This window comes from Macrobrachium rosenbergii, chromosome 25 (assembly GCF_040412425.1).
Source record: "Macrobrachium rosenbergii isolate ZJJX-2024 chromosome 25, ASM4041242v1, whole genome shotgun sequence".
NCBI lineage: Eukaryota > Metazoa > Arthropoda > Malacostraca > Decapoda > Palaemonidae > Macrobrachium > Macrobrachium rosenbergii.
Window position 1 is genome coordinate 14558821 of NC_089765.1, and position 23568 is coordinate 14582388.

The 23568-nt window shown below is 36.7% G+C and overlaps 1 pseudogene; it reads left to right on the forward strand.

Annotated features, from left to right (window-relative positions):
• The window catches only part of LOC136852348 (uncharacterized), a 302795-nt pseudogene that overhangs the window by 66551 nt on the left and 212676 nt on the right, over positions 1-23568 (forward strand).

The window sequence follows — 23568 nt, forward strand, 5'->3', positions numbered from 1 at the left end:
TGATTGGAATGCTTGTGATGGTAGCTGATGACGCAAGCATTTAAACCCTGTTACTTCCAGATTGATTTTAAATCTGGATTTTGGTAGAGTTTTTATAAATAACCCCTCTCTACGCACTTCGGTACGGCGAGTTTTGTTTTCGACTTTGTAATAATGAGATTTAGGATTGAATGCCTTTTTCCTGTGTACATTTTCTTGATGGGGTGTAGGATTGAATGCCTCTTTCCCTGCATACATTTCTTGATGAGGTTTAGGATTGAATGTCTCTTTCCTGCATGCGTTTTCTTGATGAGGTGTAGGATTGAATGCTTCTTTCCCTGCATACATTTCTTGATGAGGTGTAGGATTGAATGCTTCTTTCCCTGCATACATTTCTTGATGGGGTGTAGGATTGAATGCCTCTTTCCCTGTATACATTTCTTGATGGGGTGTAGGATTGAATGGCCTTTCCCTGCATACATTTTCTTGATGAGGTGTAGGATTGAATGCCTCTTTCCCTGCATACATTTTCTTGATGAGGTGTAGGATTGAATGGCCTTTCCCTGCATACATTTTCTTGATGGGGTGTAGGATTGAATGCCTCTTTCCCTGCATACATTTCTTGATTGTGATATAATGTTCCCTTAAACATTGATGATTGTATGTGACTATAACGAGTAAAAGTAAAAATGAATAAATAAAAAATCCTGATAAAAAATAAATTTCTGAAAAAAATTTTCATGGAAAAAAGTTTAGCGTCAGTCTGGAATATATGTCCAGGAAAAAATTAATGGCATTTACATAAGATTTTGGAAAGGCGGATTTGGGGAGTGAAAATATTGCAGGAAAATTGATGGTTTGGGAGGAAAGAGCTCATAACGTACTTGAAAGAACAAAAGTAATTCTTAAGATTTCTCATCTTTAACCAAAACAGTCATTATCTGCGGAGATAAAATAATAGTTAATAGAATATTTAATTATTTTTACTTTGATGTTTTTAATAAAGATTTTCGAAGCACTTGTCGTAAAAATAGCACGAAAAAAGTTTTAAGTTTCTCATTTTTAACCAAAACAGTCATTATCTGCTCAGACAAAATAATAGGTAATAGAATAATAGAATATTTTATTATTTTCACTTTGATAATTCATATTAAAAGATTTTCGAAGCACTTGTAAAAATAGCAGGAAAAAAGTCCTAGGAATTCTCATTTCTAACCAAAACAGTCATTACCTGCACAGATAAAATAAAAGGCAATAGAATATCTTATAATTTATGCAGTACCAAAACCAAGTTGATCATAGATATACAACTTGACCCGACATCAGAAACAGTTAATAATTAGAAAGTGATGAAGAGAATAAAAGCAGTCTCTCTCTCTCTCTCTCTCTCTCTCTATCAATCACGTCCTTTCGCCCGAATTCGCGGTAGACGCCCAACGAACTCGAACGACGGAAGGAAAATTGAAATATTAAAATATCAAACTTAATATTAAAATATTGAATGAATATTAAACGGGTGCGTTGCTTTCTTTACAGGGACAGAGCAATTTCCCTGTAAAACAACATCACTCCGTTAATACGACAGTCCCTGCATAATTTAATAGCATGCCTCTCTCTCTCTCTCTCTCTCTCTCTCTCTCTCTCTCTCTCTCTCTCTCTCTCTCTCTCTCTCCAACCGGCCCGCAGTTAATCAAACGTCATTTTATTTATTGACGGGGGGAAGCACTGGGGCCGTGGGTGTTTTGTGGTTTGCTCTCTCTCTCTCTCTCTCTCTCTCTCTCTCTCTCTCTCTCTCTCTCTCTCTCACACACACACACACACACACACACACACACACACACAACACATTACACACACACACGTATTTGGAACTAATTCACTTCGTGAGCATCGAACTCAGGTGGTCTCCTCATTTCTGACTCAAGGTGGCAGCGCCCATGCCTTTCATTTGAGAGACCTGGGTTCGATCCCGATGTGAGTCAGAAATTTATATTATATATATATATATATATATATATATATATATATATATATATATATATATATATATATATATATATATATATATATATATATATAAAATATATATCCTGTGATTTTAAAATCATATACAGTATATATATTTGTTTGTGTGTGTATGTGAATCCAAATCACAAATGTCCTATTGAAGAAGAAATTCCTAAAGCAAGTTGAATCCCATCAGTTTCTCATAACTTAGAATTAAATACTCTTCACTCTGTTTGGCTCAATGTGTACCCATATATTCATTCTTCTTTGTGGCGTGTAACTATGGCCCTCTCGCCTCTTGTTGACCTAATTTGAGATTATAAACAATTCCCTTTGATCACTCTCTTTGTAAAGTCGGTTTTCACCTTAGGATACTGGCTTTGGTGTCAGTGAAAAGCTGAATAGCTTTACTTTATAGCTCTGTGTTGAAATAAGATAAAATTAAGGTAATTGGAGGTTGAAGTGAATGTTGAATTTTGCAAGAATCAAAAAATCCGGTAACTTGTCATGAAAAGATATTCGCTAATTATAAAATGATAAAGAGATATTTTTAAAATTTAGTTATGATAATCTATACTAAAAGCAGGTGGTTATAGGTACTTATAGAAGTTAGCATGAATGTTTAATATATTTATTGGCATGCTTTATGTTATATTAAAAAATATTTATACGGTTTAGAAATAAAATATTAGAAATTATTTTCAAGGGTTTAATAGACATAAATATAAATAAATTTCTGACATCTCGTTAAATTATAGGTGTGAGTAAGATTCTCATATTTTGTTATAATATAAATAGAATAAAAACATTCTCATATATTGATACATTATAAGCAGGTTATACCTAAGATGGCTTTTCAGGTATTGTCATCTAAACTTATGCTTGAAATTGAAATGGAACTTTTGGGTTTTTTACAGCCAATTTTCTCAGAAACGAAGTTTATAACTGAGTTTGTTTGAAAATAATCCATAAGTTGAGAAAATAGTCTGCAATAGATTATTTTCAAGCACTCATTAATTTAATATTTTTTGAAAAACGAAAGGGGCTTATTTTTCATCTCCATTAATTTAACATTCTTTGGAAGAAAAGAGACGTATTTTTTCAGCTGACATTAATTTAGTATTCTTTGAAAAACAAAAACATGTTTTATTCAACTGTCAAATATTCTTTGAAAAACGAAAGGCATGTCATTAATATTCTTTGAAAAACAAAAGTCGTGTATAATTCAACTGTCATGAACATTCTCTGGAAAACAAAAGACACGTTTTATTCAACTGTCTTTAACATTCTTTTGAAAACAAAAGACGTGTATTATTCAGCTGTCATTAATTTTACATTCTGTGAAAAACAAAAAAGACGCATTTCTCAGCTCTCATTAATTTAGTAAAACAAAAGAGTCGCATTTTTCAGCTCTCACTAACATTCTTTGAAAAACAAAAGACACGAATTATTCAGCTCTCATTAATTTAACATTCTTTGAAAAAACAAAAGACGCGTACTATTCAGCTCTCATTAACATTCTCCGAGAAACAAATGAAATGAGAGTACGTTTCCTTCGGCAACCTCTTTCGTGTTGAACTTCCATTGACCAGGAAAGCGAAGGCTACAGAACATCTCTAATTACAACCACTGGCCGAATTAAGCATTCACCTTCTGTTTCGGAGCGTCCTTTGTGCCCCGAATACATAAGACTTCTTTCCGAGCCGCTGCGTGTGGTGGCTTATTAAAAACGAACCCTGGGAAATCTGATTCTTGTTAAGATTTCATTTCGAGCAGAGGTTAATTAACGAAAGGAGGGTATTGCTGTGGCAAGGTTGTACAGTCGGGTTATTTGGTAATATGGAGAAGAAAGTAGCGGCTTCCATTTTTGAAGAAAGGGGGCGTTCATTTAGTAGCTCTTGATTCTGTGGCTCACTGAACGAGACCAAAGCGTTTTCACGTTTTGCTAAAGCAAGAAAACGTGTGACTCCTTAGGGGGTACGCTTCACGTGGTGCACTGTAGGCATTATTAAAGGGCGTTTGCAGCGTATTTTCGGACCATAACTGTACCCACTTTTTTAGCCTTTTACTTTACCTCAAGTCTACTAGCTTCCTTTCTTTAATCTTGCTGTCAGCTCCTCTAATTGTTCCTTCTTAGTGAAAGTGTGGGGTTTTATCCCAGTTCCACCTTTAGATCATTGTACTTCATTTTCTGGGTCTCTGCATCTTGCTGTCCAACCACTCTAACTCTCTCTTTTCACCGTCTTGTACTCTCTCTCTCTCTCTCTCTCTCTCTCTCTCTCTCTCTCTCTCTCTCTCTCTCTCTCTCTCTCTCTCTCTCTCTGTAGCACATCGAAAAACTGTGGGAATTACTTAAGGTTCTTTGCAGCGTCCCTTCGGCCCATAGCTGCAACCCCTTTCATTCCTTTTACTGTCCCTCCGTTTATATTCTTTCTTCCATCTCACTTTCCACCCTCTTTTAACAATTGTTTCATAGTGCAACTGCCAGGTTTTCCTCCTGTTACGCCTTTCAAACCATTTACTCTCAATTTCCCATTCAGTGCTGAATGACCTCATAGACCATAGCACTTGGCCTTTGGCACATCGTCGTTATATCCATCGCTATATGCTTCCTAGTTCCTCGTTGGACGGGTCGGTATAGTTCTCGGCTAGCAGTCTGCTGGGCCCGCGTTCGAGTCTCCGGCCGGCCAATGAAGAATTTGAGGAATTTTATTTCTGGTGATAGAAATTCATTTCTCGGTATAATGTGGTTCGGATTCCACAATAAGCTATAGGTCCCATTGCTAGGTAACCAGTTGGTCCTTAGCCACGTAAAATAAGTCTAATCCTTCGGGCCAGCCGTAGGAGAGCTGTTAATCAGCTCAGTGGTCTGGTTAAACTAAGGTATACTTGTATATGCTTCTTTATAACCATCGTTATATCCCGTAGGAAGTCAGCAAACTTCACCGATATTCCAAACCCAACTTCGATTACCTATTAAGGCGAAAGTTCAATTAGACTGTGTATAAAGTTTGATTACTCTTTGCTTCCGGGGGCGGGGGGGTGGTAGCAATGGAACTGGCAAACTATAACAGCAAAATTCAAAGTTTGTGATTCTTGCTTCGCAGAAATAAGCGTTTTGTCATTAAAGCTGGGTCTTTGGTGCGTTGAGTCTGCTTCGTTTATGTACGGTGTTTGGTGAGGCTGAGAGATGCTTTCGTGTAGATATGGAGGGGGGAGATTTAATGGGTTACATTTGCTTGTCATTTCGAGTGATAAAAGGCTTTATTTTACCTCGGGGTGGAGAGAGAGATATTAGGTTTATAGGTTTCAAGCTGGAAAAAAGAATCATTGTTTAGATTTTGAGACGTAAAATGGAAGTATAAAGAGAGAGAGAGAGAGAGAGAAATAGGTTTATTGGTTTAAAGTAGGAAGAAAAAATCATAACACTGTTTAGATTTTGAGACGTAAACTGGAAGTATGTGAGAGAGAGAGAGAGAGAGAGAGAGAGAGAGAGAGAGAGAGAGAGAGAGATTAGGTTTTGTTGTTTAAAGTTGGTAGAAAAAATCATGACATTGTTTAGATTTTTAGACGTAAAATGGATGTACAACGAGAGAGAGAGAGAGAGAGAGAGAGAGAGAGAGAGAGAGAGAGAGAGAGAAATATTAATTTTTTTTTTTTTTGAATTGGAAGAAAAAAGTATTACACTTTTTAAACGTAAAAAGGGAAGTAGAACGAGAAAAATCGAACTTAGCATATCTCGTTTTCTCAACATTTTTGAGGAAGACTAGGAACTTATATGTTACAGAGAATATCCTAAACTATATTCACAGGAGAACAGGATTACCCATAAACCAGTGATGATTAAGTGATTTTTTAAAAATTATTTAAAGCCGGCAAGAAGTTGGGGAAAAGTCTAGCTTCACTAAGTGAGAGATTTATCATTTGTCCGTAATATTGTGCGGCCTGTTTTCTGTTTTTGCCTTAATACAAGACAATATTTATGTATCTTAAATATAACTAGAAAGCCTAAAATGCCCCCAAGCTTTAAAACGAATGATCAGATTAGCACTTTAACAAAATCAATTTTTGTCTGATCCAATCCCATCTATTAATTTTCAGAAGTTCAAAGTTGAAGAATGTGCAATGCTGGAATATCTCGTATAATTCTCCTTGTATTTTAATAATTTACTTGTTTTTATATATTTATTTACTTATTTATTTCTTAATTCATCTTTTTCTAATAACCGATCTCTTCTCTCTTTATTTTCCATTACCTTCTATTAATTCTTTCGAATGAACGCCACCACATTCTCTGGAAGTTTGAATTTCAAGTCAATGGCCCCTATGGTGGGATTGTTCCCTATGAATAGGGTTCATCTGAGTAATAATAATAATCACTTTCTAATAGACTAGAGGAGTAGAAACGAATTTAGTGGCCATTAAAAGAATATGGGAGATTTATATGGAGGGAACTGAATCTGCAGTGTAAGAGTGTCGTTTGTGAAAAGGAAAGGGGAGGGGGGGGGGATGGGTGTTTGTGTGTTGGGGGGGGGGGGGGGTTCGAATGGACCGCTTTGCGTCAACGTCATCAACAGAGCTGTCCGGATGTAATACTCTCAGCTGAAATATTGACGTAGGCTTCTCACCAAATGGAGGAAACTGTATTTTGAAGGGGCGAATTGGAGTTCTGGGTGTGAAAGTTCACTAAGAGGGTTTTTTGTACATTTATTTATTTTTATTTTATTTATTTATTTAAATGTATATTTATGTATTTATTTATTTATTTATATATTTTATTGCTGTGACAACTGCGAGAGAGATTTATGTACAGAAATGTCAGGATATATCTTCATTTTTTGAGGTACGGAGTGGAAAATATATAGCTCTCATTGTTCCATACGAGAATTACATGTACAGTATAACTGTATCTTTTTAATTAAATGGGTGGCTGAGGTTTCGTAGAAGTATATATATTGAACAAGAGCATGTTTCACTTATATAAATGTTCCTTCTTGTTTTCATAATAAGTAGTGTATATATATATATATATATATATATATATATATATATATATATATATATATATATATATATATATATATATATATATGTGTGTGTTTGTGTATGTATGTATGTATGTATCTATATACACATACAAACATACACACATATACATACATACATACATACATAACGCAGTAGTGAAAACAATAGCGTACTGTATATATATGTATGTATGTATGTATGTATCTATATACACATACAAACATATACATACATACGTACGTAACGCATTAGTGAAAACAATAGCGTATTGTTTGGTTAAAGGGATATGAATTTATATTATAAATATGTATATATATATATATATATATATATATATATATTATAAATTTATTTATATAATCAAATTCATATCCCCTTTAACCAAGCAACAGTTTATTGCTTTCACCATTACATAACATCTACAACATCTAATTAATACCTACGGCGATACGACTGATCATGAAGCAATCAGCCTTAGGATTTTTCTTCCACTTTTTTAAAAGAAAAGTCAGAAAACGTCACATATCTTTTCTTTGTATTTAAATCCTTCTCTCTTTTTCCATTTTATCAGCAACTACTATTTCAGTATTTATGTGTTTTTCGAGTGATGGAGAAGTTTATTTGTTTTCTTTTTTGTATATACATTATTCATTGTGTTTACTGTCTTTGTAAGTTGTTGATTATCCTTGATGTTGATGTTACCTCTGGCCCCGTATGTTAATTACAAATTACCCTTTCTTAATGAACTCTTGATGAAGCTTTGACCCTTTTTGCTGAACAGATGATAATTTCTTGTCTAATATTTATGCCTGGAATGTCCCAGACCTCTCTTTATGCGAGACTTTCTCTTAATTCTTCGCTTTATATAGAAAGTTGAATCCAACTTCTTGTAATGCACGACTTTCTCTGAATTCTTTGTTTCTTAAAGAAAGTTGAACACTTATTATACTTAACTTTCTATTAATTCTTTGCTTTATATAGAAAGTTAAATACACGTAGGAGCTTTCCAACTAATTATAATGCTTGACTTTCTCTTAACTCTGTTTTATAAAGAAAGTTAAACACTTATTATACTTAACTTTCTCTTAATTCTTTGCTTTATATAGAAAGTTAAATACACGTAGGAGCTTTCCAACTAATTATAATGCTTGACTTTCTCTTAAGTCTGTTTTATAAAGAAAGTTAAACACTTGATTATACTTAACTTTCTCTTAATTCTTTGCTTTATATAGAAAGTTAAATACACCTAGACGCTTACCAACTTTCTATAATACGCGACTTTCTCTTAATTCTTCGTTTTATAAAGAAAGTTAAACGCTTGATTATACTTAACTTTCTCTTAATTTTTGCTCTATAAAGAGGGTTAAATACGCGTGGATGCTTTCTAACCTCTCATTATACTTAACTTTCTCTTAAATCGTTGCTTTATAAAGAAAGCCAAATAATCGTTTACGCTTTCCCTTCGTCCTGAACATTTTGCAAACCACAGTCTCCACTACACCTCCCCTTTCTCTCCCCCTCCCCCTCCCAATTCCTTTCTCCGTAAAGGCAATGGAGAAGAAAAGAAAGGAGAAAAGAAAGTCTCACTTGAGCGATAAGTCAAGGGAGAGAAGCCATTTTGTGCAATTTATGACTCATTTCTCATTCTTGCTCAAAGCTCTTGATACTCGTCGTTTCATTTAGTGGCCTTGTTGATAAGGCATAGTTAAGCACAGAGAGAGAGAGAGAGAGAGAGAGAGAGAGAGAGAGACCTTCTCTCGAATAAGTTGTGCTTTTTTTTGTTTGTTTCATGACAAGTCTTTAAATCTTTAAAACAGAGAGAGAGAGAGAGAGAGAGAGAGAGAGAGAGAGACCTTCTCTCGAATACGTTGTTATTTTTGTCTTTCATGATTAGTAAATACTCGTATATATATAAAGAGAGAGAGAGAGAGAGAGAAAAGGTGCTAAAAGGTGAGTCTGCGTACCACTCGGAGAGAGAGAGAGAGAGAGAGAGAGAGAGAATGTTTATTAAGCAGAAAGTTCTAAAAGGCGAGTGTGTCTGCGCATGCGTGGCAGGATTAGGTTTAAGGTGAAGTTAAGTTCGTTTATCTCATTAGGTCGACCTCGAACGCTTCAGCGTAGTCGGACTTTTAAAGAGAGAGACAGTTTAGGGTTCCTCTCTCTCTCTCTCTCTCTCTCTCTCTCTCTCTCTCTCTCTCTCTCTCTCTCTCTCTCTCTCTCTCTCTCTCTCTCTCTCGTCCTATAGACGAGCGTACATCTCTCAACGCTTAGTGGTATTAAGAGAATCATTTCATTTATGTGTGTTGATTTATTCTTCATTTTGTGTCTTATTTTAGATTCGCCTCCTTTTCCTCTTTTATTTATTTATTTGTTATTTATTTATTTATTTTTTTTTTATTCTTAGAAGCAACGTTATTGTAAATGTACAAGGTACAACAAAATGAAGTTGAATTTCTTCCGTTCATTACTTTAGAAAAATTCTAATAATTTGCCTAAAGTAAAACGAGGAATAATATATATATATATATATATATATATATATATATATATATATATATATATATATATATATGTGTGTGTGTGTGTGTGTGTGTGTGTGTGTGTGTAAACAGACGTATTTTATCCAATCTAACGACTGTCAGATTACCTAAAAGGGCAGGACAACATTATTATAAAATATTTGATCTCATCTGGGCGAATATCATTCAGCTACGATTAAAATCATATTAACAATGTTTAATTGGCGTGTGGGAGGGGATGATAGGGCGGACATGATTGGCGTATCATTAGCAAATGAGTTTGCCATTGTTTTAGTGCCCTCACGTGACTGGTGCACGATGTTTTAATAAAAGTCGCTCATGTCGTTTTGAATATTGATTAGACGTCAATGGAGGATTAAAATATTTGATGTTTGGATATTCATATGAAAAATTATGTGAAGGAAAGATTTTTCCCTCTCTTAATCAAGAACAAAACGTAATAATATTGGCTATATCAACTGACAATTTTTCATATGAACATTCAGACATTAAATGTTTTAATCCTCTAGTGACGTTTAATTAATATTCTTTGAATTTTCACGTAAATATATTTAGTAAATGAACATTGTACGATACAAATTCTGAATATTGATTACTCGTCAATATAGGATTAGGAAATTTAATATCTGTATATTAATGGATAATAATTACCAGTTGATAAAACCAATTTTATTACATCTTTTTCCTGAATCTGTGAAGGAAAGGTTTGTCATTAAAGTATTTAACAAGTCAGTGTAACTTCTCGTCAGCATCACCAGTCAAAACAGTATCACAATATGCCCGTGTCTTATTCCGATATGTTTACACCTTCACATTCTCTCTCTCTCTCTCTCTCTCTCTCTCTCTCTCTCTCTCTCTCTCTCTCTCTCTCTCTCTCTCTCTCTCTCTCTCTTCTTCGTCACCCAATCTCCATGAATAAGCAGCCGCAAATAAAGCGTTCCCTCTCCTGAATGCATATGTATGCGCATACATACGTGCATTGCATACTAAGCGCTGGTGCGGGATTATTTTTTTTTTATTCCATGAACGGGAATATTCCCGAGCTTCAGGCGAGTGTCATAAGGAACCTTATTCGCGGTGGTCCTTCCCACATTAATCCCCTTAGCTAAATCGGTTTATATTCTTCCTCTTTCCTTCCCTCGGCACCCGGATGTCTTGCCTGCTTCTTCTGTTCCTTCTTCTGTCGTCCTCTGTTTCTCTCCATCTTTTCCCAAGTGTTTCGTGAAGGTTTCTGGAGGGTTCTCTCTCTCTCTCTCTCTCTCTCTCTCTCTCTCTCTCTCTCTCTCTCTCTCTCTCTCTCTCTCTTCTTCTTCTTCTTCTTCTTCTTCTTCTTCTTCTTCTGTCCGATGTTTTTAGAGGATTCGTCCTCTCTCTCTCTCTCTCTCTCTCTCTCTCTCTCTCTCTCTCTCTCTCTCTCTCTCTCTCTCTCTCTCTCTTCTTCTTCTTCTTCTTCTTCTTCTTCTTCTTCTTCTGTCCGATGTTTTTAGAGGATGCGTCCTCTCTCTCTCTCTCTCTCTCTCTCTCTCATTTTGGAAGATTATTCTTTCTCTCTCCTTCTTCCTCTTGTTTTCACCCTCTTCCTCTTGTTTTTGGGGATTCTCTCTCTCTCTCTCTCTCTCTCTCTCTCCTCTCTCTCTCTCTCTCTCTCTCTCTCTCTCTCTCTCTCTCTCTCTCAGGTTTTTGGAAGATTATTCTTTCTCTCTCCTTCTCACCCCTCTTCCTCTTGTTTTTGGGGGATTCTCTCTCTCTCTCTCTCTCTCTCTCTCTCTCTCTCTCTCTCTCTCTCTCTCTCTCTCTCATCATGGAACGTCATCTTCAACCGCGTTCATCTGCTTCCCTTCAGCTTTTTTTTCATTCCGCCTCATTGCCATTCCCCGCCGGTAAATATGAACGCCGAGTCCTTTTTTTCTTTTTAAGAATTCGTGTCTATACAGGGGGAACGTAAAAAAAAAAAAAAAAAAAAAGCACCAGCGGACGGGACGGGCAAACAGAGCTACAGGTGTTTTTCGCACAAGACGCCAGAATGAGGAAGTAACTTGTGCTTTCCGCTCGCATCTCATGTCCTAGTTCTTTTTTTTTTTTTTTTTTTTTTTGCAGCTCGTTCCATTGCCTCCTTGCATTATTGCCCTTGCGTTAGAAGACTGGTTGTTATTGCTCTCTCTCTCTCTCTCTCTCTCTCTCTCTCTCTCTCTCTCTCTCTCTCTCTCTCTCTCTCTCTCTCTCTCTCTGTCTTTAGAATGATCTATTAAAGGCTTTCAAAGCAACGAGCAGTATTTTGGCAAAAAGAAATTTTTTCAGTAAAATCGAACTTAAAAATCGTAACAGGACTTTGGTTGCCTTGATAAATCTGTCCTTTTTTAACATATACAAAATACAAACACTAAAGAAATCTGACAGTCAGCATTATAACTCCAATAAAATCCTTTCCAGTTATTAATAGATCCTTCAAGTATGAGATTCAGAAATGGATTCTAACGCACTGGGCAATTTCGGGGCGTGACAAACTCCTCGGACACACCCAGTGAATCTTGGGAAGTTTTCCATTTCTAACTGCCAAAGATTCTCCCGGAGCCTTTAGGTAACCCTATCACACGACAAACTTTAAAGGCATATAGTAAAAACTTTAAAATCTTAAAGGCATATAGGAAAGGTTTCTTAAAATAGTCCACAAAGAATGGTAGATGGATTTGTATAAATCCTTCACATGCAGACTAGGTGTAGGGTCTGAACTTCTGAAAAAAGTGTGTATTTTAAATGTTTGCCCAATTGAAGATTAGCAAGTGTAATATTTAGAATATTACTCTTAACCACTCTCCAAATGAGTATTATTTTATACCACTCTCCAAATGAGTATTATTTTATACCACCATTCCGAAGATCTTGTCAGAAAGGAAACAAGTTTTTTACTTAATTTACCTCTATCTTTCAGAATTTCCTCTCTTAATATACCATAGAAAAATATCTGTGGAATTTACGGCGTAATATGACGCAATAATTACTACTTGAATAACCTAACGTACAATAATTTTCTTAATGGCGTCCCAGAAAAAAAGTGAGAAACTCTACGGTAATATCCAACCACATTTCAATTACTCTGCGAAAGGTTGCATGATCACTGCGCCTTATTTCTTCAGATGTAAAGACAAGTTCTCCCCAGAGAGAGAGAGAGAGAGAGAGAGAGAGAGAGAGAGAGAGAGAGAGAGAGAGAGAGAGAGAGTCAGCCTTTTAGAAGTATCCTTCCGTGTCGGGGCTGTCATTTCTTGCTTAGTCTTGGTTTTATCCAAAACGCGTGGTGCCATCCCCAAAAGGCTATTTTCGACGAAAATGGTTTCCCTTATGGGAAATTCTTCCGTTGAATCCTTATCCGGCTGAAATAGTTGTTGTAGCTTTTTCTCCCAAGTTTTCTCTGTCCTCTGTTTTGTATATTACATCAAAGAATGTTTTTTTGGGTAACAAATATATAATGTTCGGTTGCTAAGTCTTCTCGAAATGTTCAGTGATAGAAAAAACCTGATTTTTTTAAGGATACGTTTTAGGTTAACGCCGTGTCTTGAAATGTATCTCTCTCTCTCTCTCTCTCTCTCTCTCTCTCTCTCTCTCTCTCTCTCTCTCTCTCTCTCTCTCTCTCTCTCAAGTTGCTAGGTTTTATTTAAGAATACAAATTCATTTCACGCCTTTTCTCTCTCTCTCTCTCTCTCTCTCTCTCTCTCTCTCTCTCTCTCTCTCTCTCTCAAGTTGCTAGGTTTTATTTAAGAATACAAATTGATTTCACGCCGTTTTTTTAACTCCTCTCTCTCTCTCTCTCTCTCTCTCTCTCTCTCTCTCTCTCTCTCTCTCTCTCTCTCTCTCTCTCTCTCTCTCTCTCTCTATATATATAGTTTGTTAGGTATGGGATTACTCCCGCCTTACCACCTAGCAGTGTTTTACATTAAGATAAAAACTAATATTGTACCGTTCTAATAATTTCTCCACTCATCCAATGGAGAAAAGGACATATTGTCAAAAAAAAAAATAAAAAAATAAACAAAACTTTAAAAGATTTAAGCAGTGTGTAACACAATATTATGATAATGCCTTTCAGTAATTGGCATTTTGCCGCATACATTTTTCCCCATTTCAAAATGCTCTATTTAGGATGAAATCCCACCCCAGGTTTCAGGGCTTTCTCATCTGATGTTATTACACGCGTTTTCTTTATTCTGGGAAATTATGTTATTCGAATTTTTACGATAACGGCCAGCGTTACAGCAGAACGAATCTCTCTCTCTCTCTCTCTCTCTCTCTCTCTCTCTCTCTCTCTCTCTCTCTCTCTCTCTCTCTCTCTCTCTCTCATTCAGAAAATATGCAAACAAACGACCCGATTAATTTGCTCTTTCTTTCTGCTCGATTACGGCTCGGAAATTAATTGCTAATGCCGGGCTCTTGTTCTTTATTACCCTTCCGTCAAGAGAAGTTCCTTTTTCCTCTTATGATATTTCTCCAGCTTGCTACAATTTATATTTATTTTTTACATCTACCAGGGGGCGGCGCCATTATTTACCTTCACCGCCCAGTGGCACGGAAAGCGTTAGTATTTTATTTCCGTCGGTTCGTTTGGAGTTCATCAGAGACGTGTCTTTTTTTTTTTTTTTAATAATCATTCGTGAATGGAACAATTAAGTCTTCCGTCTGGAAGGCGTCTTTTGATCTGGGGACCCCACCCAAGAGACTTAGTTTCCTTTCAGCGTCATCGTCTCGTGTTCTTTTAACCCTAAAATCATTACGTCTCCTTCTCTCACGCCCTCTCTTTTGCCTTGTACCTTCTTTCTACTTCTGTCACAGTTCCCTCCGAGTAGTATTTTCTTTTCGTCATTTTTTGTTTGTTCCTTTTTTTAAAGTCAGTTTCCCCCATCTTCTCTTTCGCCTCGTATTTTCTTTCTGTTTTTGATGTAGTTCCCTCCGAGTAATATTTTCTTTTCGTCATCCATTATTTCTTGTTTTTATAAAGTCAGTTTTCCCACCCCCTCATGTTCGCGTATTTTTTGAGTCGTCAGATTACCTTCCTGCTCATCCGTTCCGTGTTCCACGTTCCTTTTCGAGTTCATTGGTTTTTTCCAGTTGCTTTTTTGACATATGTTTCCAGAGAGTAAAGTTAGTTTTATATTTTTTTCCTTTGTCCTGTGTGTGTGTGTGTGTTTTTTTTATATTATCATCTCTACTTCTGTCTGTAGATTTTGTTTTATATTATCATCTCTACTTCTGGCTATAGATTTGTAAGGTTTCTCTTTATGATTTCTATTCTCGCAATTATATGTTTTTCTTTTTATATATTTTTTTTATTTCTGCATTCCTTAGGAGTATTCTAATTAGTTGTCTTTTTGTATCTCGTCTCTATTATATTATTTTTCTTACTGCTGCGTTGCTTCATTTAAGTCTCTCTCTCTCTCTCTCTCTCTCTCTCTCTCTCTCTCTCTCTCTCTCTCTCTCTCTCTCTCTCTCTCTCTCTCTCTCTCTCAAGATAGTTTTATCAGAAATTCCAGGTTTCCTCGCATTTTTACCTCTTCTTTTATTATCCTTTCATTTCTTCCTCTCCCAATACTTCCCTAATTTGGTATCTTAATTCTCCTTTCTTTTTGTTCAGCGCTGTCCATTAACTTCGATAACTTCAGCGTATTTTCTTTCCTGATTTCCTTCCTCCATTTCCTTTTATGTGCAACGTCTTAATTCTCCTTTTTAATCCCCCTTTTTTTTGACCCTACAGTCCACATTCGTCTTGCTGTTTGGCATTGTTAACATCTCCATAACAGTGATTCATTACGCTGCTTCTGCTTAAGCGCAGTTTTCCTTCTTTCTTTTTCTCTTTCGTCTTTCGTTCTTCCTCTCTTTCGTTAAATCGTCGGCTGAAAACCTTTATGGGCAGAATCAGCAGCCTGTATAAACCCAAGAGGGTCTCCAATGGGAGATCAGCTTGTACACAGAGAGAGAGAGAGAGAGAGAGAGAGAGAGAGAGAGAGAGAGAGAGAGAGAGAGAGAGAGAGACCTTACAGAACTTACAGACCTTACAGTTCGTTCGGGTTGCCCCAGGTCCCTCAGTGTGAGGCATCTCTGATGTCTACCAAGAGAGAGAGAGAGAGAAATACGTTATAGAAAAAGGTGAAGAATAAACAAACATCTGGGAATAGAGGACCCTGAAGGGAAATCTGCTTGCACACAGAAAGAGAGAGAGAGAGAGAGAGAGAGAGAGAGAGAGAGAGAGAGAGAGAGAGAGAGAGAGATAAGTTATAGGAAAAGGTGGTGAATAAACAAACATCAGGGAATATAGAATAAAACCGATACACCTGAAATTCAGAAGTTAGCAGGGAGCAGGAATGAATTTAATCCTCGCTTAAATATCTGGAGAACTGAGTATTCCACATGATAGTTTTTAGTCAAGAGAAAACTCTCAGTATTAAACCTGACACTAGGAAACGTCACATCCTGTTATAATTCAGCATTGTTATTGATGAAATCAAGCTCTATTCAAACGCATTTGTATTTTGGCGTTGTTGACAAACTGGATGGATTTTCAGTATTTTACTTGATACCTTTCAGATCTTGTTGTTTTTCCTCTTGTTTTCGTGAGATTTTTTATTGTAGAGTTTTTCTCGTACGTCATGCAATGCAATGGCACAGTCCTTTTGTTCAGCAGCGCACGTACTGTGCGCGCACGCGCGCCTAAGCACAAAAGAAACGCCTCGCGTGTTACAAGGTGTCAGGAAAAGGTTTCAACCTATGCACCCTGTATAGCAATGTTTGAATCAGAACAAAAAAATACTCTCTGAAATTCTACCCTAAACTACATACATTGGTAGGGTAATAAATTCTTTATACAGTCCCCATAAATTAGCCTTCGTTCCTATTTTTGTAAAATAGGACGGAGAGAAATGCTTAATTACTCGTAAGATGAATGACCTCAATTACGCTGTGTAAGTGGATTCCGCCCAGATAAAAAAAAATAAAAAAAAGCATTGAAAAAAAGTTAATCCATTTTTGCCTCTCTTTTTTTTCACGAAGGCTCTCGTGCAATTGATGAATGGCTTTGGGCCCACAGGACCAGGGAGGGACAAGCTGAAAAATGCCTCTTGCTGAGGACAGAGGAATGCCGCGAGAGAGAGAGAGAGAGAGAGAGAGAGAGAGAGAGAGAGAGAGAGAGAGAGAGAGAGAGAGAGAGAGAGAGAATGAAATCTTCGATGGAGTGGTAAGAGGACAATGATAATAATTATTCAGAAGCAGTGATATCCTCAGAGAGAGAGAGAGAGAGAGAGGGAGAGAGAGAACGGAATCTGAGATGAAATGGTAAAGGGACAATGTGATAATAATAATTGTTCAAAAGCAGGGATTTTTCCGAGAGAGAGAGAGAGAGAGATGAAATCTGCGATGAAGTGGTAAAAGGACAGTGATAATAATAATTATTCAAAAGCAGGGGTTTCTCTGAGAGAGAGAGAGAGAGAGAGAGAGAGAGAGAGAGAGAGAGAGAGAGAGAGAGCGCCACGCAGAAAAAACTAAAGCAATGGATTGGGAGACACACCGGGCCAGTCACATGAGCGGACATGACGCACGACATTTCGTCGAAGAGGAGGAAGATAGGACACGGAGGAATGGGAATTAATTTTTGGGGCAAAAAGGACTCTTGATCCTCAGGGGTCCAGCGATGGCATGATGATTAAGGCAGCACGTCAGGAGTAGTTGGGTGGATAGGAAAAACTGGAAGACATGACCAAGTAATAGAAGGTTAGGAGTTTCTTTACGTGAGCGAAGCACAGGTGATCGTATTGCATGATAAGAAAATAAGAAACTTGACGGGTATGGAGATTAACAACTTGAAGATAGCTTTGTGCTGTAAGCCTGGTCCTACATTGGCTGTACCACCAAGTATAGATTAACAGCATAAAGAAAGCTATATAATGTAAGCTTCATCCTACATAGGCTGTACCACTGAGTACAGATTAACAGTACCCTACATAGGCTGTACCGCTAAGTACAGATTAACGGCATAAAGAGAGCTGTATGCTGTAAGCTTCATTTTTCATAGGTACCACTAAGTACAGATTAACAGCATAAAGAGAGCTATATGCTGTAAACTTCATCTTTCATAGGTACCACTAAATACAGATTAACAGCATAAAGAGAACTATATGCTGTAAGCTTCGTCCTACATAGACTGTACCACTAAATACAGATTAACAGCATAAAGAGAGCTATATGTGTAAACTTCATCTTTCATAGGTACCACTAAGTACAGATTAACAGCATAAAGAGAGCTATATGCTGTAAGCTTCGTCCTACATAGGCTGTACTATTAAGTACAGATTAACAGCATAAAGAGAGCTATATGCTGTAAGCTTCATCCTACGTAGACTGCACCTCCAAGCACAGGTTAACATCATGAAGATAGATTACGTACTGCAAGCTTCATCCTACATAGGCTGTACAATTAAATACTTGAAGCAAACATATGAAATATTGGGAGATACAGGACAGTAGTGATAAGATATGAAGCAAAATAACATAGGAAACACTTTTACACATAGTATGATGCTTTGTGAAAGGGTAAAATAACTAAAGATAAGCAGCATTTCAAAAACTGGAGCAAATTACTCGAAGAATTTAGTGAAAAGGTAAAACCTGTATGAAAGAGTGATGGCCAGAAGATCGAAAGATCAGTATGAATATAGAGTGACCATTAAAAGTTTAAGTAAAATAAAATTAGATTGACATATAGCCGAGAGAAATGGTTATGTAATCTTAGCAGAATCAAAGTCTCAAAAGAAGATAGGTAACTCTAGTTTAGAGTGTAGAATAAATCGTGTAAACAACGAAAATATCTGTATGTTAAATAGGGTACTAAAAATTGTAATGTGAATGTAAAAAAATAAAGAATCACTGAAACATATAATTGAAACGGAAAGACGCAATTAAACAGTCACCAGATTTAACGAAGAACGTTTGCTCAACAATAACACAGTAACTGAGATTAAAGTAAACAAGGGTAAGAGAAAGAGAGAGAGAGGTTCCCTTTCCTAAGCTTTTGCGAAGCAAGACAAGTCTGAAAGAAAGCGAGGGATTTTGCGATTACCCAAATCACAAGGCTGAGAGAGAGAGAGAGAGAGAGAGAGAGAGAGAGAGAGAGAGAGAGAGAGAGAGAGAGAGAGAGACTTGTATGAATATCAGATAATGACAAACGACCCACTGAACTTAATCGTCAACATGGCGGGAATAAGAGACCTAAGTAGTGTGTCCCAGTGTAGTAGTTTTCCCTCATGACTGACAGACTTCTACACACACACACCTACCCATCCTTTCCTAACCCCAAAAAGACCAGGACCCCTCCCCCCTCTCCACAACTCCTGGCGAAGGCGCCGTAGCACCAAGTCTTCGGGATTCATGGCACGTTCGCCACCTTCCGGCCAGGATGCTGGTTTCCACCCTGCCAACATTTCATACTTGGGCAGTTTCTCTCTCTCTCTCTCTCTCTCTCTCTCTCTCTCTCTCTCTGTGTGTGTGTGTGTGTGTGTGTTTGAGAGGAGTTTGAACGTGCATTTCAGTGTGTTTCAGATACCTCGATACATACATACAAAAAATGTCTGTAAAATTATAGCCACTGTTCAAAGTTTCTTTAGGTCTCGTTTAGCTTCTAACTCTTCATAATCTACCTCGTTTCTCTTTTCCTTTATCGTTCCACATTCCTCAGAGTCTCTTTCCGTTTTGTTTCGCTTCTAACTCTCCACAATCAACCTCATTTCTTCATCGTTGAAGAGTCCATCCGTCATTACGCAAACCATCTGTCTAATCCTTGATCTGTAACAATAGATCGACAACGATTCTTCTGTGTCGTATTCGAGGCGATCGTGTGTATCTGTGGGATCTAGAACTGAAGGGAAGTCCTCGACAGCGGTTCCTTTTGCTCCTCGTTATCCTGGCGCCGACTCGAACTCCTCCTAGCTTGGATGGTCTTTGTTCTCTCTCTCTCTCTCTCTCTCTCTCTCTCTCTCTCTCTCTCTCTCTCTCTCTCTCTCTCTCTCTCGTACGACTTCGATTGACAACGCCCCACCACTTTGAGACGAACGACACCTGCCTACACCCATCGATTCCAGGACCCTGATTCCTTGGCTCTGTGATTCCTGGACTCTTATGATTCGTGGACCCTGATTCCTGGACATTTGTTATTCGTAGACTTATGATTCGTGGACCCTGATTCCTGGACTTATCCATTCCTAGACTAATGATTCCTGGACTTAACGATTCCTGGACTGTTTGATTCCTGGATTTTTATGATTCCTGACCCTGATTCTTGAACTGTTATGATTCCTGGGCTCTTATGATTCCTGGACTCCTATAATTAATAGACTACTATAATTCATGACTCTTATGATTCCTGGACTCTCATGATTCCTGGACTCTAATGATTCCTGGATTCTTATGATTCCTGGACTCTTATGATTCCTGGACTCTTATGATTCCTAGAACTCTCATGATTCCTGGAATCTAATGATTCGTGGACTCTTATGATTCCTGGACTCTAATGATTCCTGAACTCTTATGATTCCGAGGCTCTCATGATTCCCAGACGCCGATATCGGCGATTATCTGTCTCCCTTATGAACTCATCGAGATGTCTCGATCCATCCACTTAGGCTCCACTTTTCGTCGAAGTTCGACTCCGTTCGACTCGTTTCAGTTTCTTTGTTGCTCTGGAATGGAATCGATTGTGCCTGGAGTTCACTTCAATCTGAGAGAGAGAGAGAGAGAGAGAGAGAGAGAGAGAGAGAGAGAGAGAGAGAGAGACTATAGATAAGAATTTTATCTCGAATGTTATTAAATCTGTCGATTAATCAGTCTCTCTCTCTCTCTCTCTCTCTCTCTCTCTCTCTCTCTCTCTCTCTCTATATCTATATATATATATATATATATATATATATATATATATATATATATATATATATATATATATATATATATATATATATATATATATATATATATATATATATATATATATATATTATATATATAAAAGAATATCGTCTTTACTGTTAATAGAATCACGAAGAAATTTGGAGACTTGTTTACCAGGACACAAGTCTTATTATTATTATTATTATTATTATTATTATTATTATTATTATTATTATTATTATTATTATTATTGTGAAGTAGATAACAGTACCATTATGTGAGAATATGAGGAAAACAAAAGAAAGAAAGTTAGGTGCAGTAAAACAAATTCTAAAGAGGACGGAGTGAGTCCATAGTGACTTGAACAAAAAACAAAAACAAAAAATTAAAAGAAGAAAAGCACTATCCTAAATCCATGGGGTTTGTTGTGTCTTTTATTTCTCTTTGTATTTCACATCAGGGATGATGTGAAATTAATGGTAAATCCCTTCAGAAATTATTCATAATCATTAAGGAAGGCTTCCTCACCCCCCAGGGATGATGTGAAATTAATGGTAAATCCCTACCATAACATTAAGAGAAAGGCTTCCTCACCTCACCCTCACCCTCCCCAGAGAGAGAGAGAGAGAGAGAGAGAGAGAGAGAGAGAGAGAGAGAGTAGAGAAGGATTTTATCTTGAGTGTTATTAAATCTGTCTTTCTATCTCTCGTCGAGCTAGACAGGGAGTGTGTGTGTGTGTGAGAGAGAGAGAGAGAGAGAGAGAGAGAGAGAGAGAGAGAGAGAGAGAGAGAGAGAGGCAAATTTGACGCCAGAGGTCCTCGCTTGAGCTGAGTGATTACAAAGTAATCATTTAAAAGGGATTCACGAGATTACGGACTTGGGTCGTTATGAGATGATAGCTTAATGAGTTTACACCGACGTTTAGCTCTCTCTCTCTCTCTCTCTCTCTCTCTCTCTCTCTCTCTCTCTCTCTCTCTCTCTCTCTCAGATTACTGGACGCGAGAGGCTTTTATTCTATTAAGGTAAGCTAGTTAGATTGAGTTTTTTCGAGTTTTCCTTGTTGCTGGCACGACGAATTTGTGTTTTTTTTTTCTTCAGTGGATAACGTAATGGTTGGTTTTTTCCCCTCGGTGGATAATGTAATACTTGTTTTTTTTTTTTAGTGGATAACATAATGGTTGGTTTTTTTTTGTCAGTTTATTATATAATTTTTTTTCTCTGGATAATATAATGATTTTTTCCTCAGTAGATTACATAATTGTTCTTTTTTTTTCTCAGTGGTCAACATAATGGTTCCTTTTTTTCCTCAGTGGATAACATTGGTTCGTTTTTTGTGTTTTTTATCAATGGATAACATAATGGTTCTTTTTTTCAGTGGATAACATAATGGTTCTTTATTGTCTTTTCCTCAGTGGATAACCTAACGGTACGTTTTTTCCTCAATGGATAACAAAATTATTAGTTTTTTCCTCAGTGAAAAAATATTTCGTTTTTTCCTCAGCGGATAACATAATGTTTCTTTTTCATTTTTTTTTTCTTTAGTGGATAACATAACGGTTCTTTTTTTGTGTGATCTTTCCTCAATGGATAACATTCTGGTCCATCCAGCGTCCGTGAAAGAAATTTGAAAACCCAAGGGATTGTGTCCTATCTACCGGGCTTAGAGGAAGTCGTATTTCCTCAGTAAAAGTTTACCTTCCGTTTCGCCAAATCTTGGAATCTTCGAGCTTGCAAGAACTGTGCAACAGTGCCATTGAATATTTTCTTTAGATTGCGGTCGTAATTTGGGTAGTATCTGTAGGGGATATTTAGATATTTTATATAGATTTTTTTTTTTTTTACTTTTGCTGTCTAATATCATGACGCTTGAAAAATGGATGGTTACAGAATAACTATTATCTAATTGATTTCATTTTCATTTTAACTCTTTCTGTACTGTTTTTTTTTTTTTTTTTGTCAGAAACATTTTTTCAAGATTTATGTTCAATTTGGCTTTTTTAATTTCCAAGAATCATGCGACGGAAATGTATTGAGGGAAATGTATTATGAGATTGTATCAGTAAATTCTCTGATAAATTCTGTTGTGGTTAATGCTAGCATTTCTTAAAGAAGTTATCATGATGACGTGACATTATTATTATTATTATTATTATTATTATTATTATTATTATTATTATTATTATTATTATTATTATTATATATATATATATATATATATATATTATATATATATATATATATATATATATATATATATATATATATATATATATATATATATATATATATATATATATATATATATATATATATATATATATATATGTATATATAATTTATACACATATATATATACATACATACATACATACATACATACATACATACATACATACATACATACATACATACATACACACACACAGGAAGACAGACTTAGTCCCTTGCTCTACTGCGAGTTACTTCTAAAAGAAAAGTTCCGTTCCACGTAACAACTTTACATTTTAGAGGAAAAAAAATGGTCAGATAATTACAGCTTCCCTGAATCCGAACCTACTGTAGCTGAAACGCTAGAAGACTACTAATGTACAGCCTCTCTCTCTCTCTCTCTCTCTCTCTCTCTCTCTCTCTCTCTCTCTCTCTCTCTCTCTCTCTCTGTATAGTTCTCTTTTCCTCTTTTAATGACAGTCTCTCTCTCTCTCTCTCTCTCTCTCTCTCTCTCTCTCTCTCTCTCTCTCTCTCTCTCTCTCTCTCTGTATAGGTTCTCTTTTCCCTCTTTTAATGACAGTCTCTCTCTCTCTCTCTCTCTCTCTCTCTCTCTCTCTCTCTCTCTCTCTCTCTCTCTCTCTCTCTCTCTCTCCATATAGGTTCTCTTTTCCCTCTTTTAATGACAGTCTCTCTCTCTCTCTCTCTCTCTCTCTCTCTCTCTCTCTCTCTCTCTCTCTCTCTCTCTGAATATATACTGTAGGCCTCTTTTCCTCCTCCAATGGCAAACCCCCTTGTTCACTCTCTCTCTCCTCTCTCTCTCTCTCTCTCTCTCTCTCTCTCTCTCTCTCTCTCTCTCTCTCTCTCTCTCTCTCTCTGAATATATACTGTAGGC